Below are 8,920 nucleotides of genomic sequence, written 5' to 3'. Positions count from 1 at the left end.
CCCGGCAGGCCTGTTCGCTGCTGCACCTGCGCGCCCGCGCCCCGCCTCAAACCACGGCCGCCTACGCAGCGCCAGAACCCACCCTCTATTGGCTGAAGTGGCCTAGAGGGGGCGGGTCCTTTGAGACGTGTCCGTCTATTGGCGAGAGAGCCTGTCAGTAACGAGTAGGGAAAAGGGGGCAGAACCCCAGGTCAGATGCTGATTGGCTGCCGCCGGCCGTCATTTGTGAAAAAGAGGCGGCTGAGCGCCTGAGGGGCTGGTTTAGTGGGCGGAATTTGAATGCTAGGGATTAATGGGCCCTTGCGGATATTAGGGAAAGGGAAGGCCTAGGCGCGGATCTCTTGTTTGTGCAGTCGGACCGGTAGGTTGGTCCACCGAACAAAAACGCTTAAAGCGTTCCGAGATAACTGTTTCACTACTCTCGCATTTTTCACGATCCCTCCCTTCGTAGAAGCTTGTGAAGTTGCTTGACGTTGGCAGAGCCTAAGGACCATGGTTCCAGAGGCCTACCCAAGGCATTCTTTAATTTGAGCCTGCCTAGTGACAGATCATCAGAGGGGCGGGCACTAGGCTGACAAATCACAGGCCCTGCCTTCGTGAAGCTCAGAGAGGGGAAAGAGGATGCCCGATAAGGCCAGTGAGAACCTGCAGTGTTGGAAGGGATGGTTTGATAGAGGTGTAGACATCACTCTCTGCCTGTAAGGGAGAGGAGAGGGAAGATTTTCTAGAAGGGACTGGGGAGCTGAGATCCAGCGATTCTATGTCTGGAAAATATTTATGAACATGAGAAAAGTTTTAACGAACGTGGTGTTCAGAACAGGACTGTTAGCCTGATCCTATCCGATACCCATTCAACATCTAGTTCATCCCATGATCCTGGTGCTGCGTTTACCCAAGAACCTAATTTGCCATCCTTCCCACCCCACCCCATTCGTTTTTTGAATACTGTGTGTCAAACCTTGTTCCAGAACCTGGATACAAAATATACAGAACAATGAAATTAACATTCTTGCAGGGAAGATTCATTGTGACAAGGGCTTTGAAGAAAAAAAGCAAGGAGGAAGGAGGGCCTACAGCCACGGACTTCCTCACTCGTTTTATTCTCCGATACGGAGACCTGGGAATAAAACATTCCAGGCAAATTCCAGGGAAGGAAAAATCAGTCTGAGAAGAAATAGACCTAGAATGTTCCTTAGAAGTGAGGATGGCAAGAATTTGACTCATTTACTTTGGTCATGGCATCAGGAAAGACCACTCACTGGAAAAGGACATCATGTTTGATGAACTTGAGAGCCAATGAAAATGAAAAACCCCCAAAAAAGAAAAACCTTCAGTAGGTAGATTGACACAATAGTCTTATTGATGGACTTGACCGTACCAATGGTCATAAGGAGGGGGCTGGACCAGGCCTGGGTTTATTCCATTACACCTAAGGTCGCCAAGAGTCAGAGTCAACATAATAGCAACTACCAACAAGAACAAGGAAAATCAAATGCCCAGAGGAAAGGCTATGCTTTCCCAAATGGAGACTAACAAGTAGGTCTAGGTGGCTGGAGAGACAACCCCGAGCCACCATGGACTGCAAGTTGACTTCAGATCTATGTTTTAGGAGAATCACTCTAGGGACAGTGTAGAGAACTCAAAAGTTAGAGTGAGAGATCTCATTAAACCGGGAGTATAACTTAAAACCAAACTCAAATTCAGATACCCTACAGTACAAGGTAGAACTGCACCTGTGGGGTTTCGAGACTGCAATGGAGGTTTCACCAAGATGTGCCAAGCACTGGGAGCATAGGAGATAAAAATAACAAGGAAAATATAGATGGAAATTGATAGAGGATGAAGCCCCGGAGATTGTGTTAGTATGGCCGAATGAGCACAATGTCTACCCCATTTGTCTCAAATTCCCTTGAACTGATAGAGAATACATGTTTTAGAAGAGTAATTTGAAGCAATAATGGAAAAAGAAGGAAGAACACTCCCCAATTTTGGGGCTGACATCCTAGATGATAATACACAAAAAACAGAAACACAAATGTGTGCCATAGACTCATGGGACACTTCCTATAGTTGCTTATGCATTAAACCCGGTGGGAGAAAAAGGAAAAAACCCAAATCCCTATAAATCCAAAATGTAGAAATTCTGCAGATCAAAGTCTCTGACAGGAATTTGATAAAATTGAAAAATTAAAAACAAAAAACTTAAATAAAAAATAAACTCAAACACTCTCTACTTGGGAGTTTTAAAACAGATTTTAAAAAATCATTATATTAGGGGCTCATACAACTCTTATCACAATCCATACATACACCCATTGTGTCAAGCACATTTGTATATTTGTTGCCATCATCATTCTCAAAACATTTGCTTTCTACTTGAGCCCTTGGTATCAGCTCCTCATATTTCCCCTCCCTCCCCACCCCACCCCCATGAACCCTTGATAATTTATAAATTATTATTGTAAAACAGATTTTTTAAAGTAAATCAAATTAAAGAGGAAACCAAAGCTAAAATCATAAGCCCACAAATGAACAACAGGAGAGCCTAGATATTAAAACATACAAAGTCAGTAGCCTTAACAACATTTATTAGAAAATGAGAAAAATGGATAAGAAATGAATGGACTCCAATATAACATATGCATGCATTGCTGTGATTATGTTTACCTGGTGATTGCTGTCATCCTTTGGTGCTAGTGAGTGGACTGCAACTCCTGATGGCCCTAATGCATCTGAATGAATGCTGCCTTCTCTTGCAGCATGTTCTCATGGTTGTTCCCTTGGAAACCACTTTGGGCTTCTGGATCAATTCATCCCACTGAGGATCTCCTACCCCTTTGCATACCCTCTACTTTACCAGCCCTTTTCACTTAGAACAGTGGTTCTCAACCTGTGGGTCGTGACCCCTTTGGGGGTTGAACAACCCTTTCACTGGGGTCACCTGATTCATAACAGTAGCAAAATTACAGTTATAAAGTAGCAACGAAAATAATTTTATGGTTGGGGGGTCACGACAACATGAGGAACTGTACTAAAGGGTCGTGGCATGAGGAAGGTTGAGAACCACTGACTTAGAAGCCCGCTAAAAGTCTAAAAATTGAAACCTTCTGCCACTGAGTCAATTCTGACTCTTGTGGTTGCTGGTAAGTGCCTTGACCCACAGCAACCCAATGTACAACACAACTTAACACGGCCTGATCCTGCACCATCCTCACATTTATCCTTAGATTTGAGGCCCATTGTTGCAGCCACTGCATCAGTCCATCTTGTTAAGAGTCTTCTTTTTTTTTTGGCTGGTCCTCCATTTTACTAAGCAGGATGTCCTTCTCCAGCAACTGGTCTCTCCTGAGAACATGTCCAAAGCATGTGAGACGAAGTCTCACCATCCTTGCCTCTAGGGAGCATTCTGGCTGTATTTCTTCGAAGACAGATAGGGTTGTTCTTTTGGCAGTCCATGGTACTTTCAATATTTTTCACCAGTACCACAATTCAAATGCATCCATTTTTCGTTCATCTTCCTTTTTCGATGCCCAACTTTCACATACCACAGAGTCAATTCAGAGTCGTAGCTACCCTATATAGGATTTCGGAGACGACTATGAATATTTACAGGAGCACGTACAGTCTTATCTTTCTCCTGAAGAGCAGAGTGGTAGATTTGAACATCAAATCTTACAGTTAACAGGCCAACATTTATCCCACAGCACCAAAGGCCTATTGTATCACCAATGGACAGATTTCAGTACTTTTTTGGAAAGCAGATGAGTTGATTAATAAAGCAGGAAAATACAGACTGGAATACTTGACAAGGGAGCTACAGAGGAAGTGGGAGCCAATTTGTCAAATACCGGAAAGCCAGCTCAGAGTCAACAGGAATAGTGCTAGAAGGCAATAGTATTCATTGAACACATGGAGATTAATAGAAGGCCCACATATGTGATGGCTGTACCAGCTGAAACATTCGTCTTCTCACCAGAGAGCTGACCTGGCATAGGTTGTCGTTATTGTAAACTGTTGTGCAGTTGGTCTCTATGTACAGCAGAACAAAACACTGACTGGTCCTGCACCAGCCTCACCATCAGGCCTGCAGAGAAATCTCGTAATAAGCGGAGAGCAAAGGCTTCCAGGGTGGTTGTTGGCAAACCCAGAACAATTTTCTCATCATTCTTGCCTATGGGAGATTGGAAACCCTGTTCCTCAGCCCCCTGCTCTATAGAGAAGAGCTTGGTAAGAAGACAGATCTATTATCCATCAGCAGACTAAATTCACACTATTTACCTAGTCCTTTAAAATATATATAGGAGCCCTAGGGGTGTAGTGGTCATATGTTGGGCTGTGATCCTCATGGCAGGCAGCTTGAAATCAGGAGGAGCTCCACAGGATATATACACACTGACCACTCATAATCATCATATGAAAAAAGTTTCAACATGAACAAAAGTCAAGATGAATATTTAAAACCAACCCCAAATGCACTTCTATAGAGTTGATTCCAACTCACAATGTCTATCACACAAAGTAGAACTGCCCCATTTGGGTTTCTAAGGCTGTAAATCTTTTTTTTAAATCATTTTATTGGGGGCTCTTACAGCTCTTATCACAACCCATCCATCCATCCATTGTGTCAAGCACATTTGTACATATGTTGCCATCATCATTTTCAAAACACTTGCTTTCTACTTGAGCCCTTGGTATCAGCTCATTCCCTCCTCCCCTACCCTCCATCCCTCATAAACCCTTGATAAGTTATAATTTTTTTTTCACGTCTTAAGCAGACCACTGTCTCACTTCACCCACTTTTCTGTTGTTCATCCTCCTGGGAGGGGGTAATATTTAGATCACTGTGACCGGCTCCCCCTTTCTTCCTCCACTTTCCCCTTACCCTCCTGGTATCATAACTCTCAATATCGATCCTGGGGGGTTTATCTGTCCTGAATTCCCTGCGTTTCCAGCTCTTATCTGTCGCTGTGTACATGCTCTGGTCTAGCCAGATTGGTAAGGTAGAATTGAGGTCATGATAGTGGTGAGGGGGGAAAGCGTTAAAGAACCAGAGGAAGGTTGTATGTTTCATTGGTGCTATACTGCATCCTGACTGGCTCATTTCTTCCTTGTGACCCTTCTGTGAGGGCATGTCCAATTGTCTACCGATGGGCTTTGGGTCTCCACTCTGCCCTCCCGCTCATTCACATCGATATGATTTTTTTCTTCTGGGTCTTTAATGCCTGATACCTGGTCCTATTGACACCTCATGATCACATAGGCTGGTGTGCTTCTTTCAGGTGGGTTTGGTTGCGTCTCAGCTAAATGGCCGCTTGTTTATCTTCATGCCTTTAAGACCCCAGATGTTATATCTTTTGATAGCCAGGCACCATCAGCTTTATTCACCACATTTTCTTATGCAACCATTTTGTCTTCAGTGATCGTGTCGGGAAGTTGAACATCACAGGATGCTGGTTATTAGAACTAAGTGTCTTGCATTTAGGGAGTATTGGAGTAGAGGCCCAATGTCCATCTGCTGCCTTAATACTTAACATATAAGTATATGTTTTCCTCTCCATATGGCTGCTGTATGAATCCCTGGATTGGGTCTGGCCCCTGCCATAGTACCTGACCTCACCCCAGGAATGTATGTATATAGTAGCTTTTTCCCTATGCCTTTTGCATTTTTAAGCTTACCTCAGTGGACTCATGTACTTGTCCTATTGTTCTTGGCTTACTTCGCTGAGCATAATTCCCTTCAATTCTTCCCATGCAGCGACATGCTTCATGCATTCATCACTGCTTTTTAGGGATGTGTAGTACTTCATCGTATGTATCTACCACAGTTTTTTAATCCATTCATCTGTTGATGGAAATTTGGGTTGTTTCCAACTCCTTGCAATTGCTAACTGTGCCACAATGAACATTGGCGCACAGATGATTGGCCATGGTTTGTTTCTTGCTCTTCTGGGTATATGTCCAGCAGGGGGATTGCTGGGTCGTATGGTAGCTCAATTTCCATCTGTTTTAGATATCGCCAGATTGATTTCCATAGTGGCTGTGTATACCGACAGGTCCACCAGCAGCGGATGAGAGTTCCTATCTCACCACAGCCCCTCCAACACTTGTTGCTTTCTGATTTTTTTAATTGAGCTAACTTTGACAATGTTAGGTGGTATCTCATAGTTGTTTTAATTTACATTTATGGCTAATGATAGGGAACATTTTCTCATGTTTATTGTCCATTTGGATTTCTGCCCTTGTGAAACTTCTGTTTGGGTCCTTTGCACACCTCCTCAGCAGGCAATTAGTTTTTGTCTTACTTTAAATTAGCAGAGTGTTGTAAATTTTAGTAATAAAACCTTTGTCTGATGTGTTAATGATAAAGATGTTTTCCCATTTTGTGGACTCTCTTAGTACTCTCTTGGCGAATTCTTTCGATGTACACAGGTGACTTATCTTTAGTATATCCCACTTGTCAATTTGTGCCTCCTCTGTGTTTGTGTCCTTCCCTATTTCTGATAGTCTATGCATTCCTGTGCCAAGGTTCTCAAGTTTGTCCCAATTCCCTCATTAATGGCCCTAATAGTTTGGGGTTTTACCTCAAAGTCTGTGATCCACTTGAGTTTATTCTTGTGCATGGAGTAAGGTAAGGGTCTTGCTTTATTTTTCAGCAGTTTGATATCCATTTTGTTCCAGCACCACTTCTTGAAGAGGGCATCAGCTTCCCATTGGTATTTGGGGGGGCCCTTATCAGAGATCAGTCGTCTGTATGCTGATGATTTTTTTTCTGGTTTTCAAAGCTATAACTCTTTATAGCTTTGTGGTATAGAAAGCCTCTTGTGGTTTCAAACTGTTAATCTTGAGGTTATAGGCCGACAGATAACCCACGATGTCCCCAAGGCTCCTAGATCAATACATATGGGTGGGTGAATAATTTGGAGGAGTACTAAGAAGATACATAACATCTGGAAAAAATGCATCTAATTACCATACTCAGAGAAGGAAAAGAAAGTGTTTTATCCACAAAACAAAAACAGAATATGATGTAAAAGGAACAATTATAAAATAACAAAGAATTATTGAAAATTAAAAAGCAATTATCGATGTTGAAATTACAGTAGAAAGATTGAAAGATAAAACTGAAGTCTCTCAGGAAATCAAACAAATCAACAGAGACAAAATAGAGATGAGAAAAGCACTTAGAAGTGTGATCTATGAAGTCAATCACATAACTAACATGAGTTCTTAAAATTTGTTAATTTTGCTATTGTTGAGGATATTCACAGAAAACCATTTACCAATTCCACACTTTCTATATGTACCATTTAGGGACATTAATGGCATTCCTTTTCAGAGTTGTTCCTTCCCACTAACATACACCCACTGCCTCCCCCGGTTTCTCTCTACCTGACAAGAGTTCTTGAAATATGAAACAACCAAAAAGTAACAGGAATCAATTGCATCAGACTTTACAACAATCCTGGATGATGCAACACAAAAGGACCATGCTTTAAGAACTCCAAGTGAAAATATTTATTGCTTAAAATTTTACATTCAGCCAAAACATCCATCAAGTTTGATGATAGACTAAAAATATTCAGATATGCAAAAGCTAAGAAAACTTACAACTCAAATAGCCTTTCTTAGGAAGTTACTTGAGGATGTTCTCCAGCCAAACCAGGGTGTAAGCCAAGAAATAGAAAGATGTTTTATCCACAAAACAGTGGATCTAATCCAAGACAGCAATGACAGAAAACACCAGCGATGCCAACTGGGCAGAAAGCCTGATGGCAGTCAGTCTAGATTGGAATAGAAGAATGGCAGGCTCTCAGAGAGAGGGCTCCAAGAAGATTTTTTAAAGTGTGTGTGGAATCAACATATTAGATAGTGTAATTGTGCGCTACTGCACCACCAGGGACCAGCCACTCCAAAGAAAGATAAGGTTTTCTATTCCCATAGTGACAGTCTCAGAAACCCAAAGGAGTACTTCTACCCTGTCCTATAGGGTTGCTTTGAGTTCGTCAGTGAGTTTGATTTGGGTTTTTAATTGAGACTTTGTAGAAAATTGAATCTAACAATGTTAAAATAATACAAGAAAATAAGGAAACATGATTAGAAACACCAAGGTGGAAAAAAAGACCTGGGTTTTGTTGTTGTTTTCATAAAAGAAAGTTGTGATCAAAATAAGAAGTAAAGGATAGCATAATTTACCAATGGTGTGTAAGAAAAGGGTATCCACTGCACATTGATGTTAGACAAGTTCTCTTTTCAAGTGGCCCAGGGGTCATCCCATTCAATTTACACAGAAGGCAATATTATACTCCTACACGGCCATCTAGTTGAGAAGCAACAAAACCCACATGGAAGAAGCACACCAGCCTGTGTGATCATGAGGTGTCAACGGGATCAGGTACCAGGCAACTAAGACCCAGAACAAAATCATACCCAAGGCGAAGGGCATGGACAATTGGACATCACCCTGTAGAAGGCTCACAAGGAAGAAATGAGCCAGTCAGGGTGCAATATAGCACCGATGAAAAACACAACTTTCCTCTAGTTCTTTGGTGTTTCCTCCCCACCACTATCATGCCTTCAATTCTACCTTACAAATAGGATTAGACCAGAGCATGCACACTGCTAAAGACAAGAGCCCGCAACACAGGGAATCCAGGATAGATAAACCCCTCAGGGCCAACAATGAGAGTAGAGATACCAGGAGGATTAGGGGAGGGTGGGAGGAGAAAGGGGGAAATTGATCACAAGGATCAACTTACAACCCCCTCTCAGGGAGATGAACAATGGAAAAGTGGGTGAGGGGCGACGGAGGATGATGTAAATTATGGAAATAATAATCTATAACTTATCACGGGTTCATGAAGGAGGGTGGGCGGGGAGGGAGGGGGAAGAAATGGGGAGCTGATATCAGGGGCTCAAGTGG

Source organism: Echinops telfairi, unplaced genomic scaffold (assembly GCF_000313985.2).
Source record: "Echinops telfairi isolate 266 unplaced genomic scaffold, ASM31398v2 ScPeMD7_7472;HRSCAF=8510, whole genome shotgun sequence".
NCBI lineage: Eukaryota > Metazoa > Chordata > Mammalia > Afrosoricida > Tenrecidae > Echinops > Echinops telfairi.
This window is presented reverse-complemented; position numbering follows the sequence as displayed.